This window comes from Dryobates pubescens, chromosome 7 (genome assembly GCF_014839835.1).
Source record: "Dryobates pubescens isolate bDryPub1 chromosome 7, bDryPub1.pri, whole genome shotgun sequence".
Classification (NCBI taxonomy): Eukaryota; Metazoa; Chordata; class Aves; order Piciformes; family Picidae; genus Dryobates; species Dryobates pubescens.
The window spans coordinates 36,575,373-36,593,165 of record NC_071618.1 but is presented as its reverse complement, the minus strand read 5'-3'; positions in this window follow the sequence as shown (position 1 = coordinate 36,593,165).

Sequence of the window (17,793 nt, the reverse complement as noted above, 5' to 3'; positions counted from 1 at the left end):
CCAAAATATTCTGGTTCAGGGATGACAGATTCAAGGTCAACTCCTCCTGACATAGCAAACCTAGCATGAGACTGTAGATGACAATAGAGTTATACTAGCCCAGAGGAACTGTGAGAACAGAGTTTGGTCCTCAGTAGATGTCTTAAGTCAAACAAATAACTAAATGCAAGATTTTTATGTAACAAATCTGCACAGTTAAGAGGTTATAACAATCTCTCTTCTCTTTCTCTTCCTAAGAATGAGCCATGATGCAAAGAAATCCCATTTGGTCTTCACTATTTTCATTGTAAGAAAAAAGTAGATTTCAATCATAAAATACTTGAAATTACATATTTGTAGCAGAGCCAAAACTAAACCCTATATAATCTCAGGATGCTTTTATGATTTTAGGAATTCACTTCATTGCTATATGCTTTTATTTATCATTTAGAGAATGGGAAATATGGCCATCTTTCTTAAGGATTCTTAAGGTATGGAAAGTGAAATATTGGCAATAAATATTCTTAGACCAATACTGCTTCATGTGATCACTGCAAAACAGTCTGAAAAGATCTATATTGTGATCCTTTGCAATTTATACTTAGGCATCAATACATTCTACAAGTCTTCACCATGTTTATTTCTGTTAGGCACTCAGGTCAATTAAGAAATATAATTAAGAAATGTTAACATTCTGATTAATTTGTCATAAATAAATTTTGCTTCCATGTTGAAAATGTTGCTTTCTTTTATTGGAACTACAGGAAGTATTATTGCCAATGCTAGTGTTTAAAGATTGTAGGAATCCTGTCTGGATACAAATCACCAAGAGCTGAGATATGTCCCAACAAAGGATAAGACCTGATGAGCAAGACCTCAGCTGCTGTGGAGACAGTGGGCATATTCCCCCTGGAATATGCAACAAAGATAAGCAAGCCCATCCTGGAATGTGTAAGATAAGATCATCTCTACCTGTCAAGACTGAAGATACCCCAGAAAGGGGGGATGGTGAAAAGGCTTCTGTGCTATGAAACAGTTTCACCACCTGGCCTGATAAGCCCTGGATGTGTATTGGTGTGTGGACAGGTAGAAGGCAAAGAAGGAGCGTGGAGGCCCACCCCAGCACTGACCCCCTGCCAGCACACATCAAGATTCCTTGGGGGCAACACCTGGACACATACATAAGGGTGAGGAGCCAGAATAAAAAAATGTATAAAAAGACCTGAGCAATGCCTGCTCTACATAGAACTCCTCCACTGAACATGCTACATGCTAGAAACATCAAAAGATTTGGCAGCACTCTTAGACAACTCAAGCTGAAAAGGACATGGACTTTGGAAATTCCTTCTCTCTCCCTCCCCTGTTCCAGCCAAAGATAGTAATATAATTGCCCTCTACAACTACCTGAAAGGTGGTTGTAGCCAGGAAGGGGTTGGTCTCTTCTCCCAGGCAACCAGCATCAGAACAAGGGGACACAGTCTCAAGCTGTGCCGGGGGAGGTTTATACTTGAGGTGAGGAGAAAGTTCTTCACCGAGCAAGTCGTTCGTCATTGGAATGGGCTGCCCAGGGAGGTGGTGGAGTCACCGTCCCTGGAGGTGTTCCAGAGGAGATTGGACGTGGCACTTGGTGCCATGGTCTAGTCATGAGGTCTGTGGAGACAGGTTGGACTCGATGATCCTCGAGGTCTCTTCCAACCATAGTGATACTGTGATACTGTGATAATTCCTTTCCTGCTCTCCTCCTCTCTGTCTCCATTTGTTTCTCTTTCTCTCTCTTTCTCTCTCTCTCTCTCCCTTTTTTTCTCCTTCCTCTGCTTCATTTTCTTAATAAATAACCTCACTTTTGATATTTGACCTTGTTTGTGCCTTCATGTCACTACATGGGAATATTTTAAAGAAAACTAACAAGTCTCTCTCCTTCTCCAGACTGAGATAAAGATATATTTCATAATGAAATATTTTGGCTTATGAGGGTTACAGTTTTGCTTGGAAATCTGTACTCATTTTCTATGTTTTTGTTCTTTTTTAACATAATTTCTTTTTCTAATTATTAGTATTTATAATTGCCACACTTACTACATACTAATATTATTGATCAATTAATGACATTAGATAATGTAACTTGGTGATAGGTTTCACAAATACCTGTAAATCTTATTTCACAGAGTGCACTGGAATGTGCTGCCCAGGGAGGTGGAAGGGTCAACATCCCTGGAGTTGTTCAAGAGGGGATCGGACGTGGCACTTGGTGCCATGGTTTACTCATGAGGTCTGTGGTGACAGATTGGACTTGATGATCTTTGAGGTCTCTTCCAACCTTGCTGATTCTGTGATTCTGTGATCTATAAGGTTTTTAAAATGTATTAACTTTTTTTCCAAAAAGGGTCAGGTGCAGAAGTCTATGAAAATGGAGATGATGGAATTGCATGTTGTATTCACATTTATGCACATCTGAACTAAGTACCTTTGTTTCTGAGAAGGTCGATAGGTACAGATAAGATTTTCTAGAATAATGTTCCTCTCATTTTAATGAAGACAATTAGATTAAGCCACATGAAATGTGGCTTATATGTTTCCAATTCTTTATGCAGAATATATTGGTGAAGCATTTCAGATACAAACATCTAGCTGTACAGGATGAACTTTAAAGTAGTCCTTAGCTAGTTAAAAAAATCCATGGCTTTCTACTATGTCTTTGTTTTTGAGCACAAGCCCTATGAGAAGAGGCTGAGGGAGCTGGGATTGTTTAGCCTGGAGAAGAGGAGGCTCAGGAGAGACGACTTTATTGCTCTCTGCAACTACCTGAAGGGAGGTTGTAGACAAGAGGGAATTGTCTCTTCTCCCAGACAATGAGCACCAGAACAAGAGGACGCAGTCTCAAACTGTGCCATGGGCAGTTTAGGCTCAAGGTGAGGAGAAAGGTCTTCACAGAGAGAGTTGTTAGCCATTGGAATGGGCTGCCCAGGGAGGTGGTGGAGTCACTGTCCCTGGAGGTGTTCAAAAAAGGGTTTGGACGTGGCACTTGGCGCCATGGTCTAAGTGCCACGGTCTAGTAGTCACAAGGTCTTGGGTGAGAGGTTGGACTTGATGATCTTTGAGGTCTTTTCCAACCTTATTGATTCCATGATTCTATGATAATTCATCCATCTTATAATGAGTATGAAGTACCTAGACTGATATAATGAAAATTCTATTTAGATCATAGTATACACTTAAAAAAAAAAAAACACCCCTCCCCCCCCAAAAAAAAACCCCAAAAAACCTTAAAAGCATATATCCAGGCTTTTCTGCTGGCAGTAAAATAGTTAAATAAAGCCTTCATAAATTAAAAAAAAAAAAAAGAAAAAGGTAATATTAACTTGATTAGAATATTCATTCTTAGACTTCTCCTGTTACATAAGGTAAAATCTTTTCCAAAATAATCTCTTTCTATAAAAATTACATATCAGAAAGTGCTGGTCTTAAAAAGACTTTTGTCTGTTATTTCCACTGGTGTTGGTGTCAACAGTAGGAATGAATGATTGATTGCTGAGAGACCATACAATAAATGAATGATTGTTGAAAGACCATAAGTCTTGAGAAACAAGGAGATAAGAAAAACCTCAAAAGAGGAGGCATATCCATCTTGCTAAACAAACCATACAAACTGGGGCATAAGTGGGTTACAGACAAACTGTAGATGAATTATGTGTGAACTATGCTCATTACAATGTGATTAAGATCAAACTGACACTCCTCCTCTCTTAAGACACCCACCTCTTTGAAGAAGGAACATGTACCTTGATTTTCTTTTAACACTATAACTTTAAATCAAAGCAAGCAATAGGCTAAATAATTACAGAATGGAATATTAATGAATATACATTAAATGAGAAGGATTTAATAACCAAAGATGTATAAATTAAGACAGATTTGTGTGATTTGGTGTTTGCTTAGGTGAATCACCACCTTTCATGCCTATATTTGCAAATATGTAATTAAATCAGAAGATCTCATCTCTCTGTGTACACTGACGTTATGCACACCAAGCAAATGACCCCACTCAAGGGACAACACTGGAAGATATGAGTCTAATATTTTTCCAGTACTGTGTGGAGCTTTAACCCCATACTAAACAACAGGGTTTTTTTATCAGCTCTTCATGACAGGTATTTAATGTTTATCTTTAATGTTTTTGAGCAGGTGCTATTTCCAAGGTACTAACATCGAAGGGCAATTTACTTCTTAGTAAGAAAGAAATGTAATAGTAACTGATTAGTGAGAACATCACATTCCCCTTTCCTCTAAGTATTCAACTTTTATAGAGCTTTCTTTACAAAAATTATTTATGCATGGTTATTGGATGTATGGGCATCGTGGATGTTTCGTGTCTCCTAGCATCTTGCTCACCAGAAGCAGACTGCAGTAGACATGCGTGGAACGAAAATAATTAAAATACATCAATCAAACCCTGCAATCCGTCTGGTGTAAGCAGCACAAAGACTTGTACGTTGACATGTTCTTCCAAATCATCATATTTAGACATCAGTGAACATCCATAACTGTGTTCAACTTTTCTGTGAAAAAAAATAAATAAATTAAACTTATAGCCTATGCCAAATTTATGGCTTAATCATTGGTAGTAACTCAGATGCTGTTTAAGCACGTATATGATGCCTTCTTTCCATTTTGTAGGAAGAAAGAATGTTTGATAATTCTGATCTAGTGCTTCCATGTCAGTCATGAATTTACAGATCTCTCATACATTCCTGTGCTTTCCATACTATGTTGCTCTTGGAACAGAAAGCTTCACATTGCTTATTGTAACAAAGGATGAATTTTGGTCATTGGAATTTTCACTCTATGGACTAAAAAAACAAACAAGCAAACAGAAAGTTTTGTTTTGTTAATATTATTTTAACCCACTAAAAAGAATTAATATTATATTGACAAATCTTTAAGAAACAGAATTACTGCAACTTCCCTACACATTCGGGAAGTAGAATACAATTACTGCAACTTCCCTACACATTCAGGAAGTAGAATACAATTAGAAATAGATTTGGATTTTAAAGTCATTGGCTTGCAGAACTAAATTGGAGTGGACAGAACTGTTCTTTTGAGCCTAACTTTAATTTGTTAAAAAATGTATCCTTTCCTTTTCTGATAAGAGCATTATCTTCTGTCTCCAGTCTTTCATCCACTCTCCATTCTCACTGGATAACAAAACTCTTCCAGTGACTTTATCCCTTCCCACCATCCACCTTACTCCTCCTATTCTCCAAAGACACCTCATTCTTCTCCTAGGCAGCAGAAATAAAGTGAAAAATATCCCTGTCCCTGCATTGTGCAAAACTCTCTTACGTATTTGTGGATGCCATGAGGCAGAATATAAGAAATCTAGAGTGATTAATGGAGCATACAATCAAGATACTTAAAATCTTTCACACAACAAACTGTTACTAATCAAGTGAAGTTGCATAAATTATTTCCATGACTCAGTTCTATGGAAAAAAATGGAAATTATTTTATTGCAATTGATTGACCTTGTCCTAGAGTGTCAGAAGTAATAAATCTTCATTTCTAGACCACTGCTAAAGGACATTCTGATGAATAATCAAAAAAGAAAAAGAAAAAAATTAGGGGCAATTAAAAGAGAAGGAGGCAAAAGATTGATAGATTATAATGATAGCTGAGAAATTTAGGCATTTAGTTTGCATAAATTAATAATAATGAACAAGTATCACAGAGCATTTTTAATAAGAATATTAGTACATACAAATAAGGAAGAAAAAAGGTTGCTGCTAAGAGCAGATGACAATTATATGCCAAAAGAAAGGAAAACAGCATAATCCAATCACTTTTCCTTTCATTCTAACAAAAATCAGAAGTGCACATGGTTTATTCAGTGTTCCTTTTGTTGTTTTTGCAAGCACAGAATGAAAATACATGCATATCACTGCATAATTTTCATTATTTGGCATGATGAAAAGAATAATATTGGAATTTGGCTTGCGTTGGAGAAGAAACGTTTCAACATTTAAATATTAAAACAAACTTTTGAAAATAAACTACAGACCTAAAAAAAAAAAAAACAAAACAAAACCATAAATCATCAGTAATACTTTGTGTTTGAAAAGATACATCTGGAAGGAGCAGGTTGCATTTTTTTTCTCCTGATAACAACCACTGTGTTCTCTGAGGGACAACACTTCATGTTTAGTGTAAATTCTATGTTTAGATAATTAAGTAGCTAGTTCCCTGATTATATTAGATCTTTATTTCAGTGGTAGTCTTCAGGACAGTCTGTTATTCAACAGTCTTTCCAAAACTATGGGTAAGAAATTACAGTTTCCAGGTGGCTTTCCAGACATGGCTTTTACCTGACATAGAATCATAGAATCAATAAGGTTGGAAAAGACCTCAAATATCATCAAGTCCAACCTCTCACCCAAGTCCTTATGACAACTAAACCATAGCACCAAGTGCCATGTACAATCCCCTCTTGAACACCTCCAGGGAAGGTGACTCCACCACCTCCCTAGGCAGCCCATTCCAATGGCCAATCACTCTCTCTATGAAGAACTTCTTCCTAACATCCAGCCTAAACCTCCCCAGACACAGCTTGAGACTGTGTCCTCTTGTTCTGGTGCTAGTTGTCTGGGAGAAGAGACCAACCCCCACTTGCCTACAACCACTCTTCAGGTAGTTGTAGAGAGCAATAATTTCTCCCCTGAGCCTCCTCTTCTCTAGGCTAAGCAACCCCAGCTCCCTCAGCCTCTCCTCATAGGGCTTGTGCTCCAAATCCCTCACCAACTTTGTTGCCCTTCTCTGGACATGTTCCAGCAACTCAACAGAACTGGACACAGGACTCAAGGTGTGGCCTAACCAGTACTGGGTATATGGGCACAATGACCTCCATGCTCCTGATGGCCACACTATTCTTGATGCATGCCAGAATGCCATTTGCCTTCTTGGCCACCTGGGCACACTGCTGGCTCATGTTCAGCTGGCTGTCAATCAGTACCCCTAGGTCCCTTTCTGTCTGGCTTCTCTCCAGCCACTCTGACCCCAGCCTGTTGCTCTGCATGGGGTTGTTGTGGTCAAAGTACAGCACCTGGTACGTGGACTTGTTGAATGCCATCATGTTGGATTCTGCCCATCTGTCCAGCCTGAGAAAGGTTTCGTTTTTTTGAAAGAAAGATAAATTAGTTAGAATGCCATCGTTCACCTTCTGCTCAGTACACTAGTGGAAGATACAAGAGAAATTTTTAGGTGTCCTTATTCACCAAAAAATACATTTGAAAATATAAGTATGAATTCCTGTTGACAGAAAAATACTCACTGAATACTCTTCACTTGTGCTCCAGGTTTATTAATTTCTCACATGATTGCATGCCAAGAAAGAAATGGGGATATTAAAAAACTGAAACCTGAATTGAGGCAATAATAGCTGACACACTTAGACTTTGAGGCATAAGCAAAATGTCCTTAACTTTTTAACATAAATTAATTTCATCTTATTGGTGCAAACTAGCTAATTGATTGAAACAGTCTAAATCAACACTGAAAATACAGGCATCATTTTGGTAGAAAATCTAAAATGAAAGTGAGAATGAAGGATGATGATATGGCTTCTCTTTTGGGTCAAAATGTTAAAATAACTCATGATGTAAAGATATGGTCACAACATTAATAGATGGAGGCTGAGCAACTGATGTCATTTACATGTACCTGGGCAAAGTCTTCAACACTGTCCCACTCCACATCCTGGTCTCCAAGCTGGTGCAGTATGGGTTTGATGAATGGACCACTCAGTGGTAAAGAACTGGCTTGGTGGCCACACCCAATGCATGGTTGTTAATGGGTCCATGTCCAAGTGGAGGCCAGTGACAAGTGGAGTCCTTCAGGGATCAGTGCTGGTACCAGTCTTGTTTAACATCCTTACTGGTGACATGGACAGTGGCATTGACCATATCATCAGCAAATTTGCTGACAACACCAAGCTGTGTGGTTCAGCAGACACGTTGGAGGGAAGGGATGCCATCCAGAGGGACCTTGACAGGCTGGAGTGGTGGGCCCATGACATCCTCATGAGGTTCACCAAGACCAGGTGGAAGGTCCCACATCTGGCTCAGGGTAATCCTAAGCACCAATACAGACTGGTATGAGAGCAAGCCTGAAGAAAAGGACCCTGGGGTGCTGGTAGATGAGAAGCTCAACATGAGCCACCAGAGTGGTGGCCAGAGTGCAGCCCAGAAAGCAAATCACATCCTGGACTGCATCAAGAGAAGCATAGCCAGCTGGTTGAGGAAGGTGATTCTCCCCCTCTACTCTGCTCTGGTGAGACCCCATCTGGAGTACTGTGTCGAGTTCTGGAGCCCCTGTTACATAAAGGATCTGGACATGCTGGAGCATGTCCAGAGAAGGACCCCAAGGATGATTAGAAGACTGGAGCAGCTCTCCTGTGAGGACAGACTGAGAGAGCTGGGACTATTCAGTCTGGAGAAGAGTAGGCTCTGAGGAGACCTTATTGTGGCCTTCCAGTATCTTACAGGAGCCTCCAAGAAAGCTGGTGAGGGACTTTTTAGGGTGTCAGGTAGAGATAGGACTAGGGGGAACAGAAAAAGAACTAGGAATGGGTAGATTCAGACTGGATGTTAGGAAGACATTCATCACCATGAGGGTGATGAAAAACTGGAACAGCTTGCCCAGGGAGGTGGTAGAAGCCCCATCCCTGGAGATTTTTAAGGACAGGCTGGATGTGGCTCTGAGCAATGTGATCTAGTATGAAGTGCAGGGTCCATGGCAGGGGGGTTGGAACTAGATGATCCTTAACATCCCTTCCAACCCTAACAATTCTATGATTCTATAAGGTATTTCTTTACTTAAATAAATGAAATTACTAACAAATATAAACTCTAAGAGAACATTTCTTGAAAGCTGTGCATATTGTTACATAGTTAATGCAATATTGTTCCAATAAACCAAATACTGCATTCCAAAGTTTTCTGCTAAAATGACAAATTGAGAATGTCAGCATTTAACAACAGACTTCAATTGTGCATGTAGATCAATAAATGTAAATTGCAACATATGTATATTTTTCTTTCCTATTACATTGGCATTATTTTCTTTCCTATGTTTTCCTTTAGAAATAGAGGTAAAATAGTTGATGTGGTTTTCTGCACTCTTATTAACTGTTTTATAATAATGTAATTTCTTCTTTAGTCAATTCAAAATCTAGAACTAATAGATCTGAAGATAAAAATATTGATCATTTCGTGTGCATTGTTAAGTACAATTTGAGAAATTAATGATGTCAAATAGAAAGCAGTAAATCAGTAAGTGCTAAGCTGGCAAACCGTTGGCATACTGATCTAGACAAGACTTGAGTTTTACTGCTGGAAAAATGTGTCTTAGTACCTATACCCAGTATCAAGGTTACAGCAAACAAAGTGACAATGATGAACAGCGTTGTTCAAGATGTAGTGTATAAATCCAGTGAGGTGGTATAACTATGATTGTATACTGCAGTATTTATATGTCACATTGAGTAGTGTATAAAAGCTGGTTATCATACCAAAGCAAGAAATACAGTAGCTATGCTTGAAAGTGACATATGTTAAAGATTTATAAGAGGCTGAAGGAACTGAATCTGTTTTAACAGACAAAGTGTCCTAAATGGGGTTATTAGGATTATGAAGTGTGATGATAAAAAGGATACCAATAACCTTTGAATAACACTGATGATGCATCTGTATATAAATATATGTTCTTACGTATATGACCCTGAATATAACAATTTTACTATCTACCAACTCCAGACAGCTCCATCTTTGCTATTTTACTCTGTTTCAATACCAGTTCGGCCTTAAAAACTTTGCTTACCTGTTGATCCACACTGGCCCAAAACAAGAACTAATAAAGGCCTTCTATTTGGACACATTAATTTTGAGACTTCCTATAAAATCATTTGGTCTGGAAAATACTTTTAGCATCATCAGATCCCAACATTAAATTAACATTACCAAGTTCACTGCTAAACCATGTCCCTAAGCAACATGTCTGCATTTCTAAATAACTCAGCCACTTCCTTGGGCACCTTGTTCCAGTGCTAGACAACATTTCCAATGAAGACATTTTCCTAATGTTCAACCTAAACCTTCTCTGGTGCAACTTGAGGCCATTTCCTCTCATTTGCTACTTGGGAGAACATACAGACTCCCACAACCTCCTTTCAGGTAGTTGTAGTGAGCAATAAGGTCTCCCCTCAATCTCCTTTTCTCCACATTAAACAACCCAAATTCCCTTATCCACTCCTCGTAGGACTTGATCTCTAAATAGTTTACCATCTTTCTTACCCTTCTTCTCTGGGCTCCCTCCAGCAACTCAATGTCCTTCTTGTACTAAGGGGCCCAAAACTGAGCCCAGTACTCAAAGCACAGTCTCATCAGTGCCAAGTATAGGGAGACAATCACCTCTCTTGTCTTGCTGCCCACACTATTTCTGATACAGGCCAGGATTACATTGGTCTTCTTGGCAACCTGCTTACACTGCTGGTTCATATTCAATCAGCTGTTGATCAACAGCATGAGGCTCTTTTCTGCCAGGCAATTTTCTGGCCAATCTTACCCAAGCCTATACTGTTGCATGGAGTTGTTTTGACCCAAGTGAACGATCCAGGATTTGGCATTGGCCTCAGCCCATCAATCCAGCCCATCCAAATCCTCCTGTAGAGCCTTTCTACCCCACAGCAGATCAACACTCACACGCATTTTACTGTCATCTCCAAACTCAGTGAAGGAGCATTTGATTCCCTCATCAAGATCATTGACACAAATACTAAAGAAAACTGGCCCCAGTACTAAGGCCTGGGGAACCTCACTTGTGGCCAACCACCAACCAGGTTTTATTCCATTCACCACAGCTACTCATTCCTGGCCATCCATCCAGTCAAGCAGATGGCCATTAAAAACAGGAGCCATATGAAAAACATTTAATTAGATCATAGTTTCAAAACAACTTTAGGAATATAGATATATATATCTCACACACACACACAAAAGTACTATGAAAGATTTTATTAACATTTAAATTAGTCACATACTGCATAGAGGAATCTAAGTTAAAATATTATATATCAGAAGTTTTATTTAGTTATGAGTGAAATTACTTGGTTTTCCTGTAAATCAGATCATGCAGTGGAAATTGAGGAGTTCACGAAGTTTTACTTCTGAATGTCTGGTTTACACAGTTATTAGAGCACACAGAAAGCTAACATTTTTTTGGTAAGTATCTGCATGAGTTTGCAATTCAGAGTTCCTTTGTTTTAAGCTCTCTTTTATAAGACTTTGAGGTTTTGTTATTTAATGTTGAACATTTCAGAACTTTCTTAGAACAATATTCCTAGTTACAGAGCTATGTAACTAAATTATAAATGACTTTTTTTATTAAATAAGGGAGCATGAAATACCTCTTTTAGAATGTTTCATGTATTTTTAACCATAAAATGAAAAATCTAGCAAATAAAAGGTGGAAAATCACATATAGTCATTCTCCTGTAACAGGGAAAAAGAGAAGATCCTTGCCCTTCTTGTTATTTTTCACCGTTGTGACAGCAAAGGCCTTAGCCAGTATCTTGAGGGGTAACACAATGCAGAAGGAATCCTTGAACACACAGCCATTGAATCAATCAAAGCCTCCCCTCCAGTCACTAATGAGATTATTGTATAGAATTATAAATTTAAAAAAATATTTTTAAAGGGAAATAGCCCACTTCATTGCAGACATATCATTCTTCTCTTAACATGGTCACTGGGTAGCTGGATAAAGTCAAGAGCTGATATGAACAAGTTCCTCTAGTGAGTTCTATCTGGGAATGGAAGACCAGTGGAGTAGAATGGAATGGAATGGAATGGAGTGGAATGGAATGGAATGGAATGGAATGGAATGGAATGGAATAGAATAGAATAGAATAGAATAGAATAGAATAGAATAGAATAGAATAGACCAGATTGGAAGAGACCTTCGAGATCATCATGTCCAACCCATCATCCAACATCATCCAACACCATCTAATAACTAAATCCTGGCACCAAGCACCCCATCAAGTCCCCTTCTAAACACCTCCAGTGATGGTGACTCCACCACCTCCCCAGGCAGCCCATTCCAATGACTAATCACTCTTTCTGTGAAGAACTTCTTCCTAACATCCAGCCTAAACCTCCCCTGGTGCAATCTTGAGACTGTGTCCTCTGGTTCTGGTACTGGTTGCCTGGGAGAAGAGACCAGCCCCTGCCTGGCTACAACCTCCCTCCAGAGAGCAGTAAGGTCTTCCCTGAGCCTCCTCTTCTCCAGGCTAAACAATCGCAGCTTCCTCAGTCTGTCCTCATAGGCCTTGTGTTCCAAGCCCCTCCCCAGCTTTGTTGCCTTTCTCTGGCCACATTCCAGCAAGTCAACATCTTTCCTAAACTGAGGGGCCCAGAACTGGAAACAGTACTCAAGGTGTGGCCTAACCAGTGCCATATACAGGGAGAGAATGACCTCCCTGCTCCTGCTGATCACAGTGTTCCTGATACAGGCCAGGATGCCATTGGCCTTCTTGGCCACCTGGGCACATTGCTGGCTCATGTTCAGCCTACTCTCAACCAGTACCCCCAGGTTCCTTTCTGCCTGGCCGCTTTCCACCCACTCTCACCCCAGCCTGTAGTGCTGCATGGAGTTGTTGTGGCCAGTGTGTACAACCTGACACTTGGATGTGTTAAATCTCATGCTGTTGGACTCTGCCTATCTGCCCAGCCTGTCAAGATCCCTCTGCAGAGCTCTCCTACCCTCTAACAGACCAACACCTGCCCCTAGCTTGGTGTCGTCTGCAAATTTACTGATGATGGACTCAATGCCTTCATTCAGATCATCAATAAAGATATTTAAGTGCATGGAAATGACAGTATCCTTCTACAGTAAGAAAATACTTTCTAACTGTGCAGCATTTTTTCCTAGATCCATACCTTTACCAGCTTACAGTCCGCTGTTATTATTGTCACTGCTGTAGAGTAAGGGGCTTTTCCCCTTTATTGCATAAGTAAGTTACTCTAAGTCCTAGTATTGCAATAAATTTCTTCTCAGCATCCCAAATGAGTGCTTTATGCCTGATTATTCCTCCCAGTCCTCTTTTATTCAGACAAAAGCAGAAAAGAATGAGTAAGTCAGCTGAAGATCCTAAACCGACAAGCTTAGCTGCTGATGCTAACCTTTATGAACCCTATAGACTCCTGTTTAAATAACAGCTCCTTTAGGAGACATAAGCCAAACTTCTGATCCTTTTAAAAAGGGGCTATTTACTAGAGACATTGGAACAGAAGAGTTGGGGGTATTTTGGTGTTTAGAAATGTTTCATGTAATGCTATTTGCTTAGACTGATAGAAATATAAACATATTAATAAATTTTATTATCAAATGTGTCAACCTGAGTTGCTAAAGAAAGGCTTTTAAATATGTATAGAGAAAGGAAATGAATTATTTAAATTCCCTTTGATTCTAGATGAAGTGGGGGTTTTTCTGTTGTTGATTTGTTGTTGGGATTTTTCATACCTTTTTCTATATACAAAATATTTAGACCAATTTGGCCATGTGTCTAGCTTTCAGACAATCATGCTTGAAACTCTTGTTCACCAGTCCAAATCCAGTTCATCCTTCATTCATATTTAGTTACAGACTAAATTTTTTGCACTTGTGCATTTTTTTCTTATCAATACAGAATAGAATAGAATAGAATAGAATAGAATAGAATAGAATAGAATAGAATAGAATAGAATAGACCAGGTTGGAAGAGACCTTCAAGATCATCGCATCCAACCTATCATCCAACGTTATCTAATCAACTAAACCATGGCGGCTCCACCACCTCCCCAGGCAGCCCATTCCAATGGGGAATCACTCCCTCCATGAAGAATTTCTTCCTAACATCCAGCCTAAACCTCCCCTGGTGCAGCTTGAGACTGTGTTCTCGTGTTCTGGTGCTGGTTGTCTGGGAGAAGAGACCAGCCCCTGCCTGTCTACAACCTCCCTTCAGGTAGTGGTAGAGAGCAATAAGGTGTCCCCTGAGCCTCCTCTTCTCCAGGCTAAGCAACTCCAGCTTCCTCAGTCTGTCCTCATAGGGCTTGTGTTCCAAACCCCCCACCAACTTTGTTGCCCTTCTCTGGACACATTCCAGCAAGTCAACATCCTTCCTAAACTGAGGGGCCCAGAAATGGACACAGGACTCAAGGTGTGGCCTAACCAGTGCAGTATGCAGAGGCAGAATGACCTCCCTGCTCCTGCTGGCCGCACTGTTTCTGATAAGGTCCAGGATGCTATTGGCCCTCTTGGTCACCTGGGCACACTGCAGGCTCATGTTCAGCCTACCATCAGCCATCATCCCCTGGTCTCTCTCCACCTGGCCACTCTCCAGTCACTCTGACCCCAGCCTGTAGCACTGCATGGGGTTGTTGTGGCCAATGTACAGAACCTGGCACTTGGATGTGTTAAATCTCATGCCATTGGAATCTGCCCAACTGTCCAGCCTGTCAAGGTCCCTCTGCAATGCAATTATAAGAATTGCTTTTTTTTAAATGAAAATAGCATATAGGGGATTATTAACATGTTGAGAGTTCATATTTGAAATTGTAACCAGTGTTTAAATGTATTGAACAATAATTAAGTTTAAAGGAAAATTCATTCATATTGGTACCCATTTCTAAACAGGTAAATCACAGCTATTTCTCAATAGTCCATTGGGGGTAGGTTGGTTTATTTTTACCAATGTGAAACTGTAGTAACTCCATACAGAAGCTTTATAAACTTGCCAATAATTTGGATTTTAATGGGACTGTCAAAATTAGTTCATACACATGTGTTCGTGAGCTGGAAACAAAAACCTCTGAAACTATATTTTAAGTTTGGTTGTGTTTTTTTGTTTGGTTGGTTGGTTGTTTTTTTTTCCCCTTGAAGTGTTTATGGTAATCTATAACTGGTGTTCTTCCTTCTGCAAATGAACTGAACTCCCATTTTTACATGAGACTCCCAGTCAGCTGTTACATATTTTTTTATTTAACAACATCTTAATTTGATTCAATAGCTTTTTTCATCCTAGACTCTAAATGTAAAGGGAGAGATGACATCCCCTCGTCCTACAGCTGGGGAAACAAAACAGTGATCTAGGACTTCACTGGCTTTCTGTGAACACCTGCAGATACCTCCTGAAGTAATCTGACTGTTTTTACATTCATCCCTTTTCCACAGAACCTTTTTTTCAGACTATCCCAAGTTCTTTTATTCTGTATAGATTCCTTGAAGGAATGTCTAGATAAGATGAGAATCTTTTCAATATGCTTGAGAGTAAGAAATCATTTCTGCAATATGCATCTGCTGACTTAAAGAACATATTTACAGTCCTTTAATTTATACAACACACCAGTATAAAAACCTATGTTTTAGCAAGCATTAGGGCTTCTTTTCAGGAATTATAAGTAAGAAATTATTACAGAACTTATGATAACAAATACTGTTACAGTAACTCTGTATTTTGATAAATCATTTACATGTGTCATTTGCTGTACCTGAAAGCATGTTATATAGTTAATTTGGATGTCATTTCCACCCAGACAGCTCTGCTAACTGTAGCAGGAGTAATTTCAGGCTTATACTAGAGAAGAAAACTAATAAATGCAACAGTTATAACTAGGAATCATGACAAAAGGAAGTGGTAACATTTAAATAATCTTGTATGAGAAAAGAACTTCATCCATTAGCAAAAAGACAGCATTGTATTAAGACACATTGCATTTTAGGTGAATTAAGAAGAAAAAAATGCATAAGTATAAATTGCAGTTATTGATTTTGAAGCTAATAAGTGAATAATTGCACATTATGGACAGTGAAATTGAGTGCACCCTCAGCAATTTTTGCTGATGATATTAAGCTCTGTGGTGCATTTGAAACACTAGAGGAAAGAAATGTCAACCAGGCAGACCTTGACAGGCTTGAGTTATGGGCCTATGCAAATGTCTTGAAGTTCAATAAGTCTAAGTTCAAGGTCCAACACATGAATTGGGGCAATTCCAAGCATAAATACAAGGTGTGCAATGAGTGGATTGAGAGCAGGCCTGTGGAGAAGGGTTTGAGGGTTTTGGTAGATGAAAAACTGGGTATCAGCTAGCAATGTGAATTTGCAGCACAAAAAGCTACTTCTACCTTGAGCAGCATTAAAGAAACTCATGTGAAACCCCAGTCAGCTTTGGAGCCTCCAGCATAAGAAAGGCAGACCTGCTTCAGCTGGACCACAGGAACACCACAGAGATGATCAGGGGACCGGAGAAACTCTCCTATGGAGACAGGTTGAGAGAGTTGGGGTTCTTCAACCTGGAGAAAAGCAGGCTGTGAAGATACCTTATGGCAGTCTTCCAGTGCTTAAAGGGAGCCTAGAGGGAAGATGGGGAGAGACACTTGTGGTGGTAGGGCCAAATGGGCCCAGCACAAAACCAGACAGGTCCTGATGTGTCCAGACAGGGTGCCCCTCTCCCCACTTCCCCCTGCAGGAGTTGGGGTGACACGGGAAAAGGGACGAAGGAGCAGGCACCAACATGTCTGGTAAACAAGTTTGCTTTTGTACTGGCCACTGCTTCTCCCAGACCAGACCTGTGTTCCTGTGTGGCCAGCAGGAGCAGGGAGGTCATTCTGCCCCTGCATACTGCACTGGTTAGGCTGCACCTCGAGTACTGTGTCCAGTTCTGGGCCCCTCAGTTTAGGAAGGATGTTGACTTGCTGGAACAAGTCCAGAGAAGGGCAACAAAGTTGGTGAGGGGTTTGGAACATAAGCCTTATGAGGAGAGACTGAAGGAGCTGGGGTTGCTTAGCCTGGAGAAGAGGAGACCCAGGGGTGACCTTATTGCTCTCTACAACTACCTGAAGGGAGGTTGTAGACAGGTGGATGTTAGTCTCTTCTCCCAGGCAACCAGCACTAGAACCAGAGGATACAGTCTCAGGCTGCGCCAGGGGAGGTTTAGGTTGGATGTTAGGAAGAAGTTCTATACAGAGAGAGTGATTGCCCATTGGAATGGGCTGCCCGGGGAAGTGGGGGAGTCACCATCATTGAAGGTGTTCAGGAGGAGACTTGATGGAGTGCTTGGTGCCATGGTTTAGTTGTTCACAGTATCACAGTATAACTGAGGTTGGAAGAGACCCCAAGGATCATCAAGTCCAACCTGTCTCGGTAGACCTCATGACTAGACCATGGCATCATGTACAATCCCCTCTTGAACGCCTCCAGGGAAGGTGACTCCACCACCTCCCTGGGCAGCCCATTCCAATGGCCAATCACTCTTTCTATGAAGAATTTCTTCCTAACATCTAGTCTAAACCTCCCCTGGTGCAGCCTGAGACCATGTCCTCTATTGGTGCTAGCCTGGGAGAAGAGACCAACCCCCACCTGGCTACAACCTCCCTTCAGGTAGTTAGAGACAGCAATAAGGTCTCCCCTGAGCCTCCTCCTCTCTAGACTAAGCAACCCCAGTTCCCTCAGCCTCTCCCCAAATGACATAGGACTCTTGTCTATTGACAGTAAACAACAAAGGTGACATTAGGGTAAGAAAACATGAAGAATGTGGTTTCTGTTCAGCTAAACCAGCGAGCTACAAAGAGAAATATTCTATAGGTTTCTATGACCATTTCAATTTCTCCCTTTGAACTCTATCAAAATGTTCAGTTTCTTCACTCCTGAAGGTATCTTCTGCTCCAATTCTCTCATAATAGAAAATACAAATATTAAGAAATCCCAGACAAGTTTTAAATTGTGGT